The sequence below is a fragment of the Corvus moneduloides genome, chromosome Z, assembly GCF_009650955.1.
Source record: "Corvus moneduloides isolate bCorMon1 chromosome Z, bCorMon1.pri, whole genome shotgun sequence".
NCBI classification, from domain to species: Eukaryota; Metazoa; Chordata; class Aves; order Passeriformes; family Corvidae; genus Corvus; species Corvus moneduloides.
Window position 1 is genome coordinate 73,328,670 of NC_045511.1, and position 16,160 is coordinate 73,344,829.

Below are 16,160 nucleotides of genomic sequence, written 5' to 3' on the forward strand. Positions count from 1 at the left end.
AAAAGCACTGAATCATTACATTTCCTTGAAGTTTTTTATATATATAGTTTGCCTGAAATCTTATCACAGGAGAGTATCATGGAAATGTACCTCAAAATCCTTGTTTCCAGAAGAACATGGAAATTGTCACACACAATAAAAATACATTGAAAATCAAGGATTTGCAGCAGATGGCTAATTTTGCCCCTGCTTGGATCTGATAAATGCATTCATCTGGACAAACAGCTGGCATAAATAATTAGGGCCAAAAGCACTAATAGGGTACACAGAGCTGCTCCACAGAGAGGCTGAAGAACACCTTCAAAAGGGGGAATACCTTGATATTGTTCTTTTTGTTGGTTTCAGTTTCCTTCTTCAGACACAGGAGATCTAGAAGTATTCCTGAAGAGTAACAGGCGCAGTTTCTGTTTCGTTCACAGGCTCAAGCAGACAAAGCTCAGTATTTGGACATGGACTCATCTTAGAATCCCAAACCAACAGCACTAATTCAAACTAGCCAAGAATAATGTCATTATTCTTCTATTTTCCATCGAGACAACTTTTGATAATTCACAGTTTTGCCACCTGGTAAACTCATTGACATAAAATTGCCCCTTTCTGAGCTATCCCTCTCAGTTAAGTGTGGGTTAATACAGTACTTTCCTGTATATTAAAGAAAAAAAAAGGGAAAAAAAGGAAAAAAAACTGGTTGTGCATAAAAAGTAGTCTTGTAGAAGATAAAAATCTCTAAGAAGGTTACATCTATGACTGCCCTTAATTTCAAGTTATGCAAAGATGCAAAATTACTGAATTCCAGTAGCCTTTCACAAGTGGACAGAAACAGTGTGTGGGGTGTTGCCAAGATGTTCTCATTTATTTCACCTTAGCCATTGCTTCTCTCTTTGGGAGCTAACATCAACTATTCAGATCTAGTGGCTGTCAGTGCTATTACCTGCACTTCTGCAGCCAAAGGCCACCTTCCTTCCTGTTCAAAACCTTACTCACTGGTGGAATTAACGCAAGCACAGCGTAATAAGAGAGATCTAATTACATTGTTCCTTTTGGGTAGGGCTTCCCCCGTCTCCAGTCAGAGAATTTTTTTTACAAGATACCTTGTTTGTAGATTTTGTGCCAGTAGAGTTACAAGTCCTTTCTTAGAGTACTGCTGAGTGCAGTTTACTGATGGGTTTATACAATTCCAATGGTTTATTAGCAGTTTGAGGAAAGAGGTGGAAAACTACTGTCATAGCTATGACTTAATATTAAATGACAACATATGAAGATTTTCTGCAAGTTTTGCGTGCTCCTTCCTAGTGGCAGGCTTTGTTTCATTGATGTGGCTTCTTTCAGAAATCTTTGCAACCAGAAGATGGTTCGGGGAATGCACCTACCAAAATCAGACCAGGTTTTGTTTAGATGACTGTTTGGAAAGAGATCCTGCTAAAGCCACCCACAAGATATGATTAGTCCAGCTGACTTTCAGTCTCATTTCCAGTCTGTCCCCAGTAGTCAGAGCAGAATCCACGCATATGTGGGACTAATGCATTTGTCTGTTTGATATTTTGACCAAGCAAATGGAATTTAAAAACATTAATACTAGCTGGAGAGCAAGAGACCAAGGAAATCTTGTCAAGAAAAAATTTCAGTTGTGCCATGTCAAAATTTGTTTAATTTGTTTAGTTGTAGATTAGTGACTGCTTTCCAGGTTGGGTTTTCTCTTTGTTTCACCAAGAATTGAATCAGCTCGCATGCATCTGACTATCACGGGAGTGTTTGGGCTTAGATGAACAGTGTAGTGTGCAGAAAGGCTCTAGATGTGATCAGAGGAAAAGAAAAGAAGTAACTCTGCAAGCTCTGTTGAAAATATTTTTTCTTCTTTTTAGCTGTAACACAAAACTAACATAAAAATTACTGAAATCCATGCAAAGAATATTTGTTTGCACATGCAGATCAGTAGAACAGCATACACTCCATCAACAACAATTTGTTTTAAAGAAGTTTGAAGACTTGGTTTCTGTGTTATGTAGTAAATATTTATTCACTATTCTACTAAGTTACAAAAGGAAAAGAAAATCTACCTTTTTATTGCAATAACCATGGTGATATTCAGAATAATGGTACAGCAAGGGACATAGCAACCTTATATTCTCCAAACAGATTCTATATATTTTTCAGATTCTATTGCTGTATTAAACTATTGAATATTTAAATGGCCAGGATAGGGAAGGACAAAAAAAACCCCAAATAATCTCTTCTTTATTCAGACTGTAGTTCATATTAGGCCACCTTTCCTGATAGGTTCTTCTTGAGGAAATTGCAAACTGTCATAAGGATCTGCAACCAGAATGGCCTTTCCTGTGGTATCTGTTTTCCCTCCTTCTTTATGAATCCAGTAATAACATAGATAACAGAACAAGCATCTTTCCTTACCATACCCTTGTGAGATAAGGTGGAGCTGTCATTACCATCTGACAGGGAGGGAGAAACCCCAGGGGTAGTTTTGACGTAATAGTGCAGAACATATTTCTCTGCTTAGTGTCTTACCTTCCAAGATAAGGGCTGCTCTCCCACTGCAGTGTAGATTGGTAAGAGGTGATTAACTGTGCTGGAAATTTCTTAAGGTGGCTGAGAGTAAACAGAGAAGAGAAGGATGTTTCCTGAATCCACATCAGCTGCAACTAAACCCCTATTACTCTGCTTTACAGAAAGAGGCCTTCCCTCCTGTGGAAAATTTAAAGGGGTACTTTTGAGGTAAGCACATTTCTTTTCTCCCTTCAGGTCAAGAGCTTAGTCCATTTTTTTTTTTTTTTTTAATTATTTTTATTCCTTTAAAAAAATTATTTTTATTTTTATCATATTGTGACTTTTTTTGACTTCTAGCTATTTTAAGAAAGCCTCGTGTTCAATGTCATGCTTTTCCTGGTGGTTCTGCATTGCCTGACCGATCACTTTCCATATCCATCCCCATTGCAATAAGTGCTCTAAAAGACAAACAGTGAGATAAAACAGGGATGGGAAACCTGCTTTACAGCTGACCACTGTGTCTTTAATCTGGTGTACAGTCTATTTTTCTAACCAATACATGAACCAGTGAAGCTCTGGATGAAAAAGATGTTATAGCCAATGTTTTGAGCAGGGACTGTTTGGGCAGGAATGTGCTGAACACACCCATTGGTCCAGCTTTGCGGGTCAGATGGACAAAGAGATTTCTAACTCAGTGTTTTCAAGTGTGAGGCAGTCCCAGCCCCACCAAGCAGACCTTGAGGAGCCAGGAGATTTTGTGGCTCTCGTCTCCAAGGTGAGACCACAGCTGGACAAGGAGTTTAATAAAATCAGGTTTGGAATTTGTGGCACTAAATGTGTCACTCGTGGACCTGGAACACAGATGTTCACCACGAGCACCCAGTCCAGGAAAAGCAAGGTCTTGCTAACACAGACATGTGTGGACAGCCCCGAGCTCCTGTGAGCCATGTGTTGGAGAGGTGCCACGTGGCTGTGTTGCCATGACTTTATTTTCAATCTAACAAACCCAGCCTGTGAGCACAGGGCTTCCCAGGCCAAGCACAGCACAGTGCTAGCACAGGTCTCCACCTCCCCAGTAACATCCAGCCTCCTCCAAACTGAGCTGGATCTGCAGTTGGATCTGCTTATTCACCTCCATGGACACGTGTCTAAATGACTTCCCAGAAACCACAGAGCAGTTGCTGGAACAGGAGAGATTTATTCTCATTCATCAGACCAGGAAAGTGCTCTGCATAATGCAAAATGGAAGGCAAACAATTTCCTAGTCTTAATCCCACACCTTAATCACTCTTTTAGCCTTTACAGTTGCAGTTTAAGTTTTCCTAACCTTCAGAGGGGCAGAGGAAAACAAATTTACTGCCAATTCCAGTTTAAGCCTTATTTTTTTTTTCAGAAATATAATCATGCTCTTGAAAGCCAACAAAACTGCACTTTATATTAAAACGATATTATGTCTTGGTACTCCAGGCAACCCTTCAGCAAGATTTTCTGATCCATATTTAAGATCAGACAAGGGCAGGCAGTGTCAGGTGAGAACAGTGTTCAGCCACATCAAAAGGCTTCAGTCACAGTGAATTTTGATCACAAAAATAATTACACCTGCTTGTGTCCTGTACCTCAGAAACCTTACTCTCATACCACTTTGCTCTGTCAATAATCAGACCAAATAAGCTCATATGGCAATTCTTCATCCATGTTATACTTCCAAGTATATATACTTCCAAGTACATATTTGTTACATGCATTTCTCAGAGGTCAATGATTTATTAAGCATTCACCTTGTGGCATTTACATCAGTACCCTATAATAATGATGTGCAAGCACACTTTTACAAGACTTTCATGGGACACCACAAATAATATAATGGAATGAATCAAGCAAGTGATGACAATTAGTTAAGTAACGCAAGAACATCTGCTGTAACTTGCAGTTCAAGCAAAATATGAGGTGGAAAAGGCCAGTAGTATTAGGTCATCTCATGGGACAAGAATGTTTATAATATACTAATTGTGAAGTATTTCCTATAGATGTTACACAAATTCATCTGAAGAGCATCTCATTTCATAGCAAACTTTGCTGCCTTTGGAAGTTCTCACAGCTTTGCCTCCTGTTAAACCATCTTTGCTCATGTGATGTAATAGTCTATTCTCAGGAATTAAATGCATATTCTTTCCTTGAGGTAGGAAGATGAGTAACTTTCCATGAATCAAGCTGATGAGAAAATTTCCCTGAGGGAAAGCATTGTCCATTTACCTCAGCTTTATTTAAAAAAGAAGAAAAAAACCAGGTTACATCTACCCATTGCAATCCAACAGACAGTGCTCCCACGTCCAAGCTGATTGTGGCCTAAAATGTTAACCTGGACAGGAAGACGTGCTGGATTTAACCACAGACTCATGAGCAGTTCTTATTACTGACAATGCAATTGCCAGTACATGCAGAAGTCTTAGACAGGCACAGGTCAGGAATTTCTAATGAAGTCTAGAGAGGAGTACAACTTTCTGCAACACCCACTCCCAGGGTTCATTCTTAAACCCAAAATATGCTACTTTCAACAGTTTAATCTTTGCCACTCACCTGAGCACCACAGAGAGAAACAGAAATCCCAAACCCATACACGTTGTCTCAAAGGAGAGATGATTAGCTCCATGGTTTTAAAAATACTTACCTGGTGTTTTTATGGTTTTTTGGTTTTTTTTAATATTTTCTCTCTTCTTCAGCCTGATGCAGCAAACATGCTTGACCTGACTGCTAGTGACACCTCCCTGTGCGTTTCTGCAGTCCCTAAGAAAGGCAACAGTGTGCTCAGGTGTTACCAACAGGTGACTGAACTTGTGAGGCACAAAGGCAAAGATGACTCAGAAGTTTTGTCCAAGTGGAGAAGGGAGCAGGAACCTACAGGTACCACTGCTTCCACACAAACACCTCCCAGCCAAAACCATCTGTGGACCTGCTCTGTGTCCCTGGCTCCTGAAGGTAAAGACCAATCCTAAATATGCTCCTCTTACCCCCAGATTTTTTACAGCCAGAACAGCACGCTGTTCCCTTGCTAGTGTAATAAATTGAATTAGCGTGACTAAGTTAACAAAATTTGGTAGGTTTCCTCAGAAGCTGGGTTCGTTTTCCAGTGCAGGATCCATACCCTGTGTGGGGACAGCCCCTGGCTGTGTGTGTCCTTGGTGGGTCTCCACCAGCCAGGGTCACAGGCGCTCACATGCCTACGGGGCTGCATGCAGCCACAAGCTCTCCTCCGACCACGTAGGAGCTCCCATCCCATGGCAACAGGGCACAAACAGGAGTGTTCTGGGTGGCTGTTTGCAGGTTGTGGCTGGCAGTTGCCATGGTGCCTGGCAGGCAGGTGAGAGAAGCCCTTCTGAGGGGCACTGCCAGCAGCTGGCTGCTCCTACCCGCCTGGCACGCAAGGTTTCCCTTCCCACCCTCTGCCCGGAGAGCAAAGGAGGTTGAATGGACACACACAGGTGTGTGTTTGGCCACACGGCAGCAGCATCCTGCAGAGGCAGGTGCCAAAGGAAGGTGGCATTTCTGTTGGCTTGCATTTTGGATACGGTCTGCTGTCAGTCGAGCACGCACCTTCTGCCAGGAGGACAACGGCAGCGCTGTTCCTCCCACGTGGTGGAAATCCTTCTGCACAGTAACAAATGCTGCTTTCCTTGTATCTCCTGCCGGTGCTTCTGAGAAAGCCTTGGTATCCTGCTTTACTCAGAAATGTAGCATGGTCCACACATCAAAATTAGATGTTCTTGGAATGCTGCTTTGTATAAGTACGTGTTGAAAAAAGGCCCAGAGACAGCTTGTTTGCAAACCTGGGGTTTTGCTTTGTTCTGAGTTTTAAGGACAGGACTGACACTGAAAGCCATCCTGTCCCAACCTGCAAATAAATTCCTTTCAAAGTGAATAATCAGTATCACTAACCCCACTGAATTTCCATGGTGATGCCGACCATGGGGGTGTGAGAAACCCATTTGCCTTATTTCAAAGCGACCCCTTTCAACACCACCCAACAATCACAATCTGCCAAGGTACAGATTGTATTCTCCCTCTGAAGATCCTCTCACCACCTCTCTCTCCTTTTTTACATGCAGTTCTTCTCAGCCTAGATGGCCTTTGACGATTTCTGGGAGAAGGAATGAGAGAATTTTGGATGCCTCTGAATTTTATGAATCAGCCTGGCAAGTTACTGGGAAAAGCATTCTCCTTCAGATTGAATTAGAGTTGACCATAGCAACAGGATATCTCAAAATGTGTTTGTCAATTAAGAAAGGAGCAAAACACTTCAGATTAACCTGGATGAGTTGTTTTAATTGAAAAATTATTAATTTTATATTTGGATTTGTAAAATCCACTTGCCCTTCTTTAAGAAGTATAAAAGAGAGTATAAAAACAATGCCTTTCTAGGAAAGGAAATTTTCCTGCAGAAAAGTGTCCCAAGTTTAATTTTATAGATTAAAATATTTGAACTGTAAAAAAATTGGTCCAACCTTAAAAGCACATTTGGTCTTCTCAGCACTTCTCAGTGTAAATAGAAAAAAAATTAAATAGTATTTCTATCTCTATATCCTCTGGATTACTTAAGAGCTCAAGAGGTAATGAGAACATTCTTCTGGCTGTGTTTTAGGGTCTAACCTGCAGCAAACTTTTGCTGAGCTGCCAGTGCTCTTGTCTCAACAATGTTCCGTTTGAGTGAACTTATTCCAGGTATACACCACCACACTTTGAAGAGCATAAGGCCTTAAAATCAATGTCTGCTTTGTGTTCCTGTGACAATGGTTTACGGTTGCCAAAACCACAGTCCTTTTCCACAATATAAGTAAAAATTGGACATGCAGGATTAAGATTAGATCCCATTCCCTTTCCCTTTGGCTCTTGTAAAGAGCAGGCGTTTGGAAGAAAAAGGAGGAATCAGGAGTCTAGGAATCAGGAAAAGAGATAACATGTCCTTAGTGGGGGAAGAAATACAAAACCTGGATTTCCAGTGTGATAGCAAGCAGTCTTCTGAGTCAACAGTGTCAAAAATCCCTGTGTTTCACAAAGGGAAAAGGGCATTTGCCAGAAAGTCTGTCCAGAACATCATGTTTTCCTGTGAATCTGTGCCCCACAAGTTCAAACCCATCTGTGATCTTCTGTCCAGACACACTGACCAGGTGCTCTGCTGGTGACGGTCAGAGGAGCTTCCCAATCATCAGATCCTCATTTCCACATGCTGGTGAGGCCAGAGCTGTGCTTCCTTGGGAGGCGGTGACACGGGGGTGACACGGATTTCACCGCGGGATTAACGCAGCAGTCAGGTGCACGAATAACCAGCGGCTCAGCACACCCTGCTCAGCACACACAGGCGTAAACAGACCTACCAAGGGGTTCCAGTCAGCAGGACTGCCTTGTCAAGGGGGAATAAACCCATTGCTAACAACAGGTTTACTCGTGGCACTGCGTTGTACAAGCTGCAGGAAATTGCTGATGTTATGCAATGAGTCTCGTCAGAGCCATGAAACCGACCGTGCTCTGTGTCAATTTACTTTTATCCCTGCTCATCTAAGGCAGAATGAGGTGTCATTATTTCCAGTGTAGGACAGAGGTGAGAAAAGTGCCTTGGACAGAACTAACAAACAGGAAAATGAAGCTTCCCTTGTTCTTTTTTGTTTTGTTTTGGTTTGGTTTTTTGTTAGATAGTCATGCCACAAAGCACTGCGTAAGATTTGTGTTTTCCAGCCGATAACATCTTAAACCACAAAACCTACTGATTTTGTGGAAAACACAAGTTAGGGCACTAAAGGATTTTTTGACCTGTTCTTTAAAATAAAACATGTTAATCAGCAGTGTCAACAAATCAAACAGATTGATGCTTTCCGCTGTTTTAAATCTTTAGGGTTTTTAAAGTCACTGTGCCATCAATTTTCCTATCCTTTTATAATTAAAAAATAAAGTGATTAGAAATATAAGGTATTCACTTAGAATATATTCACTCTTTTTTTTTTCTTTTTTTCAAGAGAATCATTTCCTGTTGGCAGGACGGTTTGAAGCTCTGAGTTGCAGAATATTAAAACAAATGTGGCCTTCCCTGGTTAGTTCACTAGGAGCTCAGTTTGTGAAAACTTTCCTATTTGGGTGCTTATAATGCCTCTTTCAGCACAGTCCTAATTATTGGGTCAAATAGCTGCTGTTATCATATAGATGTCTTCACAATTTTGATAGAAACTATAACAACTTAAACACATTTTTCCAAATACACTGAACAGAACTGTGAAGGCATTTTCTGTGCTGTGAACTTTCTGGCTTTTGTGGGGTTAATTTTTTTTAATTACTTTTAATCTGCTACATTTTTATCTTTCCTTTACTGTGTTGTTACGTTAGTCTTTAAAAGCTGGTGATAAAACTCCAACAGTTTTCAACAAAAGAGAAAGAGAAAAAAAAGAAAAAAAAAATTTAAAAATTGCATTGGTTCCAGATGACCAGAAGGCAAAAAGTGTTAGTGGTCCTTTTCCCTTTGGTCCTACAAGGAAACAAGAGTTTTTATTTCTGTTTAAATGCTTAGAAGGGGGGAATTAGTCTATCAAATACAATCTCATAACACAGTTTTGGAAGGGGTTGTAAGGAAATGACATTTCTATTGGCATTTTGGGGGCTACTAAAAACATGGATCATTACAGTAATGTCTAAAATATATATTTAAGAACTTCTAGATGTTTATTATTCACCCGAAGTACCACACCATAATACCAAAATGAGCATTTTTCATCACAAAAATTTGTGTACTGTGGACTGTGCAGCACAGCACAACCAGACTTTCTCAGTATTAGATCTGTTTCTGTTTGGGCTTAGATATTTTTGGGAGAGGAAGGAAAAGAAGGAAAGGAAGGAAGGAAGGAAGGAAGGAAGGAAGGAAGGAAGGAAGGAAGGAATAGAAACATTAAGACAATAATAAACAATAACATCAGAAAAGCCCTCTAAGATCGAGTCCAACCATTAACCCATTACAGCACTGAACCATTACAGATGACCATGGCTACTTGCAACATCAAGGAGGTTTATGGTGCTGTCCATTGTGAACAAAGACTGACAGATCCAGCTGTCTGAAAGACTGCAGAGGTATAGATGTAGTCTTATATAAAGTATCTGTACAGATGTGGGCTGGGAAGTATTTCCAAAAGAAGCTGCAACTTACCTTGGTGCCAAATCCATTCTCCGCAGAGAAGACACAGCTCCATTTTTGTACTTCAGACTCAATTGATTCAGATTGTGATCCATTGCTACTCCTCCCCACAGCAGTCTAATTAAGTTTTTGATGGAATTCTGTGAATTCAAGGTGGGGGATCCTGTCATCCAAGTCAAAGGCTGACAGCTTAACTCCACTGACCTGATTATGATGATATTTACAATGGTTTAGAACCCACTTTTGCAACACAGGTACTCTCACTCTTATATTGCAACTGCTACTTTTGGCTTTAATGGCAGATTAATTTCTGATCTATGAATACATTTGTGGATGTGTGCTGTGTACACATATACATCTAAAAACCCATTTTTTGAAGCACACTGGAAAGATGAGTGGGACGATCACTCTCTTCCTCTTCCTAGGTGCTGGGTCAGGGTTTTGTTCCAGAATCAAAACCTCCTGGTTCCTGAGAAGCAGCAGTGACGAATTGATTCTGTTCAGGAAAGCTGACTCAGAGTCTGCACTTTTTCTTTTTTTGCTAATAGAATCTAAATTGCAGTGAATCAGAGGAGTTAAGTGGAATGAGACAAAAGGAAAGACTTGAGTCAGTCAGATGCTGCAGTCAGTGTGGCTCACCTTGAGCTGGTACTTTACAAAAGACTTTAAAACACAGGGAAGTTATTTTGTTCTTTGGTGACAGTGCAGTGCATCTTTTCCATTCTCTGGCTGCTGTGCATGCTATAGGCGGAGTTGATAATAGGAGTAGATGGTGAAAAGCCCATGCTTCTCCAAAAATGGATTTGCTTGGGTAAAAAACGGCGTTCTGGCAACACATGTGGGCTTATTTATTGTCAGTGTTTCTAAAGATGCCAGTCAAGGTCACAAGATTCAGTCACTCGTGTGCAAATCCATCTGGAATGACACATCCTCTGTCGAACCACCTCCTGTGAAATTCGATGTGAGCAACACTAGGGATCATGTCAGAGATGGGAAGAGATGAAATGACTCTCCCCGAGGCATGGAGTTGCCTGCTGCTTTCCCTAACACCATGTCTGTCATGCAGCAGGTAAAAAAAGGAGTTTAACCCAACAGTGTTGCTGAGGCATCTCTTGGCACAGAGGCATCTGGCTGGACACTGAACATTCTCCACCTGGATTAGACATCTTGGTTCTTTAAATTAGATTTAAAAAGTGTTACCTTCACTGGATTCGCATAAAATTGGTAACTCTCCATCATTTCCAGAGCAATACTCTCGTAGCTGCATCTCGTGGCACACAGAGTCTGGGAGGGCTCTGCCTGCTCCAAGTGGCTCTGTGCTCTGCTCAGACAGGAGGCTGATGAAATCAACCTTTAATGGGTCACACTGAATATGTGTTGGTGCCTTAATCATGCCCATTTGTGGGTCACAGGAATCCTGGGCTGAATGCTAGGTAAAAACTCCTGTTGTTGTTTTGTATTTATCCTGCAGGGTCACATGTACATTTACAGCTTGTTCCTTAAGACCTAGCTATGCCACAACTAGATTTTTTAAATCTACTCTATGCTAAAAGCACCAAATAGATGGGTGCTTAAACATGGGACATTTTCATCTGCTGCTACCTAGACCCTCTTTTCACTTTCACAGAACAAGACTCTGCTCTGAATTCCTAAGTAAAATTCTGTTTTTGCTGTGGCAAGCTTCCTTTTTTTCATACACCAAGGGAAACACTGCATTAGGCCAAATGACTCAATGTTGTTTGGGAAAATGTATAACTACTAAGGGCACTTGTTATGAAAGTTCATCTGATTAAAGCTGGTTAGGAAGCAAATCTAAGGATGAAAGGAGGCTTTTGTGAACTTTCCTCTGAAAGCACATTAATCCTTAATAAGATATGGTGTGATACAGAGCATGTTGCTGGTTTGACCTGTGGTAACACTTCTGAGATTATTCAAGGGATGAGTTTGTCAACAACAATCTGTAATCTTCTATTTATAGGCAGAGTTCAAATGGATTTTATTGTGTTCCTCCTCACCTTCCCTTCTCTAAAAGCCCAGGGGCCAAAAAAGGGAAAACACTTGTGTGGTATTAGTGGAACTTGCCATGAGTGACAATTTCACTTTCTTTCCAAGTCATATCCCAAAGCAAACTCTGCAATCTGCCAAAGCCTAGTCCTTAGCAAACCACTGGTGGTACTGCTACAGGGGGAGGAAACACCAGTGGTGAAAAGCCTATGTCCAAACAGAAACTTTCCCTATCATGAAGGGAGCAGTGGACAAAAATTTCTCTCAGCAGCTGAACATCTGATCTGAATTCTTGCTTTCCAGACCATTTAATCCATGCACAGATGGGCAAATGCCTCATTCCATTTAATGAACTCTTCCCTGCCTCTGTGCAGGATACAGAACCATCTGCATTGTTTACTTATATATCTTCCCTATTTTCTCTGTTTGCCAAATATTTTTTTTCCCTCTGTCTTTTTGCCTTCAGTGGTGTCATAATCCCAGCTCTTAGATTGAACTCTATCTCTTTATCTAGTCAAGACAATTTTCTCTGCCTATAAATTTCATGAAAAGCTCAGAGAAAGTTTCTTGCACTAGTCCTCTAGCTAACTCAGCCTGGGGTCACCACGGAGCAAGAACAGGACCAGAATATTGTAGGTTTATATGTGAATTTTATTGTAATTTGCAGAGATAAGGTTCACAATATCATCTTCCAGATATAAATTTGATACAGACACTCTAGACCCAGGTGGAACTGAAAAAGAAGACACTCTGGATTTTTACATATTAACTAATCTTTCATAGGTTCTCTCATTGCCCTTGCCTGTGGGCAAAAAGATGAGAGGAGCTGTAATTGGGTTAATCCTCTGTATTGTGCTAACAGGCATAGGAAAACACATCCTGCTCCAAGATACCTAAATAAACTCCATTTATGATGTTCTGACTCTGCAGCCAGATTTTTTAAAACATGACATGTCTTTGGGGATAATGCTATCAAAATAGCTCATCCTTCTCTCAAAAGGAGAAAATTCCTGCTGGCTTGCTGCTAATCCAAGGTTTGCATGTACCTTTGCACGATTTATTTAGTACTGGGATCTGCCCCTTCCGAGTCACCTTCTCTTCACTTCACATTTTCATCCTTTTAGCCATATTTTGTGTCTTACAGACACTTTATACACCTTGGGATTAACCCATTATGATGTCTTCCATCCCTAAATGTACTGCTACAGCTAATTTTGATCCTGAGCCTGTAGAGATTGAAGTTTCCTTGCTCTCCCCACTGCCAAATTCTCTTTATCATTAATTTATTCCAGCTTTGCCTTCTAAGAGGAGGCTTGACACTTTCTTGCCCATGAATCGTCTTCCTTCATTGCACTTTTACTTTTCTTCTAAAGCCCTATGTAAACACTTCCTCCACAGGTTATTCAGGAAACGTTCAACCAAGCCTGCAGAACATTACAGATTTCCTCCATAGAAGTGTCAATAATTCTTGAACTCATTGCTGATGGTTTTTTTTTCCCGCCAGAAAAAAAACCATTCAAACTGATGTCTTTCAGGTATGATCATGGTGCTTCAGAACTACAAAATAAGAACATGCAAAGGCTGGATTTTCTCCCAGACTTGCATGCTGATTACATTATTACACCTAGAGATCCAATTCTTTATTTCTCGCCAGGGAATTGAGAAGTCTCCTCTTCTTTTACTGGTGAAAGAACAAAACTGTGGAGTGAGTTATGTTTAATATTGAATTTGTATATGTAAAGACAGATTGAGGATGCCAAACATGAAATTACACCAGATGTCCTCTGTGAACACAACTGGCTTATTACACAAATCCAGAGTTCTTTCACTGCAGTTCTAAGAGCTTATACTGAAATCTAAATTTCAGCAAAATTCCTTGTGCATATGCAAACTTGTGTGTAGAAACTGGTTCCAGGCAACTCCCAGTGTTGCATCCTTGTTAGCCATTTGAGGTTTTCTTCAGAGATGGTGGGATAGGAGCAGTGGCTTGGATTTTGGATGCAACCTTTCAAGATTTTCCTCTGGTTGAGATCTCATTTATCATTGTACTTTTATACATATTTTGTGTACAAAACCTGTTGTCTTTCCTGAGGCTTACTCTGGCTGGTAATATTTAGCTGCAGATCAATTTAGCCTGTTTGGAAGACTTAAACTGAAGGTTTGGGTCCACATTTGACAGTGCTCACAACCTTACAAGCTCTTTTGAGGGCTTACACCTCCAGTTTTATTACCATTTACAAGTCTGGGAACCTTTGTAAGGTCTCATACTTCTCCAAATGGCATCTCAGCCAGCAAAGTGGTACTCTAGGTTCTGATATCTTCAGGGCAGCTCTGATAGCTTCCTGGTTCAGATTCAAGTTTAGTGGAGTTTATTTCTGTGTCTCAATAGGAGCCTTTTGGCCAGGAAAATAAAAATCCTTCATCCCACACTTCTATTAAGGACACTGTTTTCAATTGTTTGTAGTTGATTTCATCTTTCCTGAGATATTTTGGCTTCCATTGCTGACTTTACTGGAAGCAGATTCCAGCTAGCTGATTCAGACATGGGAACATTACAGCTTTAAGGGAAGACACGTGGTTCATTTCTTCTTTTTGAGGAAAACTGTCAGTGCAATCCCTAAATTCAGAGGTGATATTGTGGTTGGATTCACAACTCTTGGTACTCTAAATTCAGGCCTTCTTTGAAAACAAGTTAATGTGTTGAAAAGCTAATTCTGAAAATCTAACCATGAAATTACAGGGGAAATATTTTTTTAGCCACTTATTTAATGGGTTTTGTTCTGACAGATTTCCTGCATTTCCCCTATGATTTACTAGGTTTTATGGATACTCCAACCTTCAGACAAATCTGTCAGCTCTGCTCCTACAGGCTGAATCTCTGGTTTGAATCTCCCAAAACTGTTTGAATACCATCAGTCTTGTGATTAATACTCATTCTGACATGGGATTTTTTGACTCCTGCATCCTTTTCTTAACCCAGCTCTATCTGTGTGCCTGGTTACTTGATGAAACCTTTCTAGAGCATCTTTCACTGCTTCCCTGCTGTGGTGCCAGGCCTTGACAAGAGGTAGGGAGGGGAAAGGAACATCTTCCTATTGTGTGACCTGTTTCCTCCTCTGCAGTAGCCTGCCTTAATTGTGTGCCATGTTTGGCCTAATGCATCTTCTGTGATTAACAGGAGTAAGTCCTGGCTTGAGCTTGTGCCTGTAGGGCCCCTTGCAATTATCATCAGGCACCCACAAGTCTTGCCAACTTTGCAAAAATGTATGTTACACAAATCTCAGGCCCCAAAAGAATCTGTTCTCTTCCCTTCCTTGTTTTTTCTTTCATTTTTTGGTAGCAATTCAGTTACCATTGTCTGTTTCTCCCGAAGAAACCAATTTTTCACATCTTACACTCTACTACTTTGCAAAGTGAACACTGTTGAGCAGAAGGCACAAAAAAGTCCTTGAGCTGACATTGCAGAATGATTTCTGGTCTCCTTTTCTCTGTGCTCCCTTTCAAAATAATTTTTTCCAAGCACTGTATTTTCCCAAGTGCTTCTGGGCTGTTTTGCTTGCTTAGTCTGCTCCAGCAGATAAAACCTCCTTTATTCAAGATTTCTGGTACTAGAACAGAATGGAAGCAGAATCCACTCAAATATTTCACATTCATTGAGAAGACATTCTGCTGGACTTGAAGAAATTTGAGATGTTTTGGTGAAATTAGCTATGATTTGACTTGAGTCATAGACCTCTGAAGAGCTTTCTCTGCACATGTAAGTAAAATATAATTTTCTTGCTCACTTCCTGAAATGCAGTGTGCAGTAAAACAGCATTTTTCACATGGTTGGGACTTGCAGACACAGTGACTTGAGACACAACTGTGCTCCCCAGTCCCACAACTGGAGAACAAAGTTAAAAACTTCCTGCTGAAAGGTTTAGTGATCCAAAACTTAGGTGCTAAAGTACCTGATCTCTAACGTGTTACCTTTATTTCAGGACTCACAGAGGACTGTGTGAGGTATCCAGTCTGTCTACAAATGGTTTGAGAAGAGATGATGGCTTCATAGGGAGTCTGAGACGTGGAGTCACACTAAAGAAGGAGAGATAATCATGGACAGTGAAAAAAGCTGACATGAACTATGGAAACGAGGGGTCTGTCTGAGACCTCACCATTCGCAGTCATCAACATTTTACTCAGATTTTTTACTCAATTTTACTGACCTCTTGTCTGTGTAGAACTTACCCACAACACCGAAAAATCAGGTTCAGTACAGTCTCTTCTCTAGCATACATCTCCTTGCTTCCTTTCAAACTGTAGTAACTATCAAATAACAGAATCATAACATAGATTAAGTTGGAAAAGGCCCTTAAGATCAGTGAGTCCAACCATTAACCCAGCCCAACACTAAAGTCAAGTGCCACATCCACATCTTTTACATCCTTCCAGGTATGGTGAATAATCTACTTCCCTGAGCAGCCTCTTTCAATGCTTGACCACCCTT

The 16,160-nt window shown here is 40.7% G+C and overlaps 1 long non-coding RNA gene across 2 annotated transcripts; it reads left to right on the forward strand.

Annotated features, from left to right (window-relative positions):
- Positions 1-2,588: 2,588 nt before the first annotated feature.
- LOC116438392 lies at positions 2,589-15,648 on the forward strand. Of its 2 annotated transcripts, none has more exons than XR_004237712.1 (3): positions 2,589-2,730; positions 5,223-5,478; positions 6,606-15,648. It is a non-coding gene; the product is annotated as an uncharacterized LOC116438392 (long non-coding RNA). The 2 variants fall into 2 exon arrangements; XR_004237713.1 differs by having other exon boundaries at positions 2,590-2,730; positions 7,652-15,648.
- Positions 15,649-16,160: the final 512 nt, after the last annotated feature.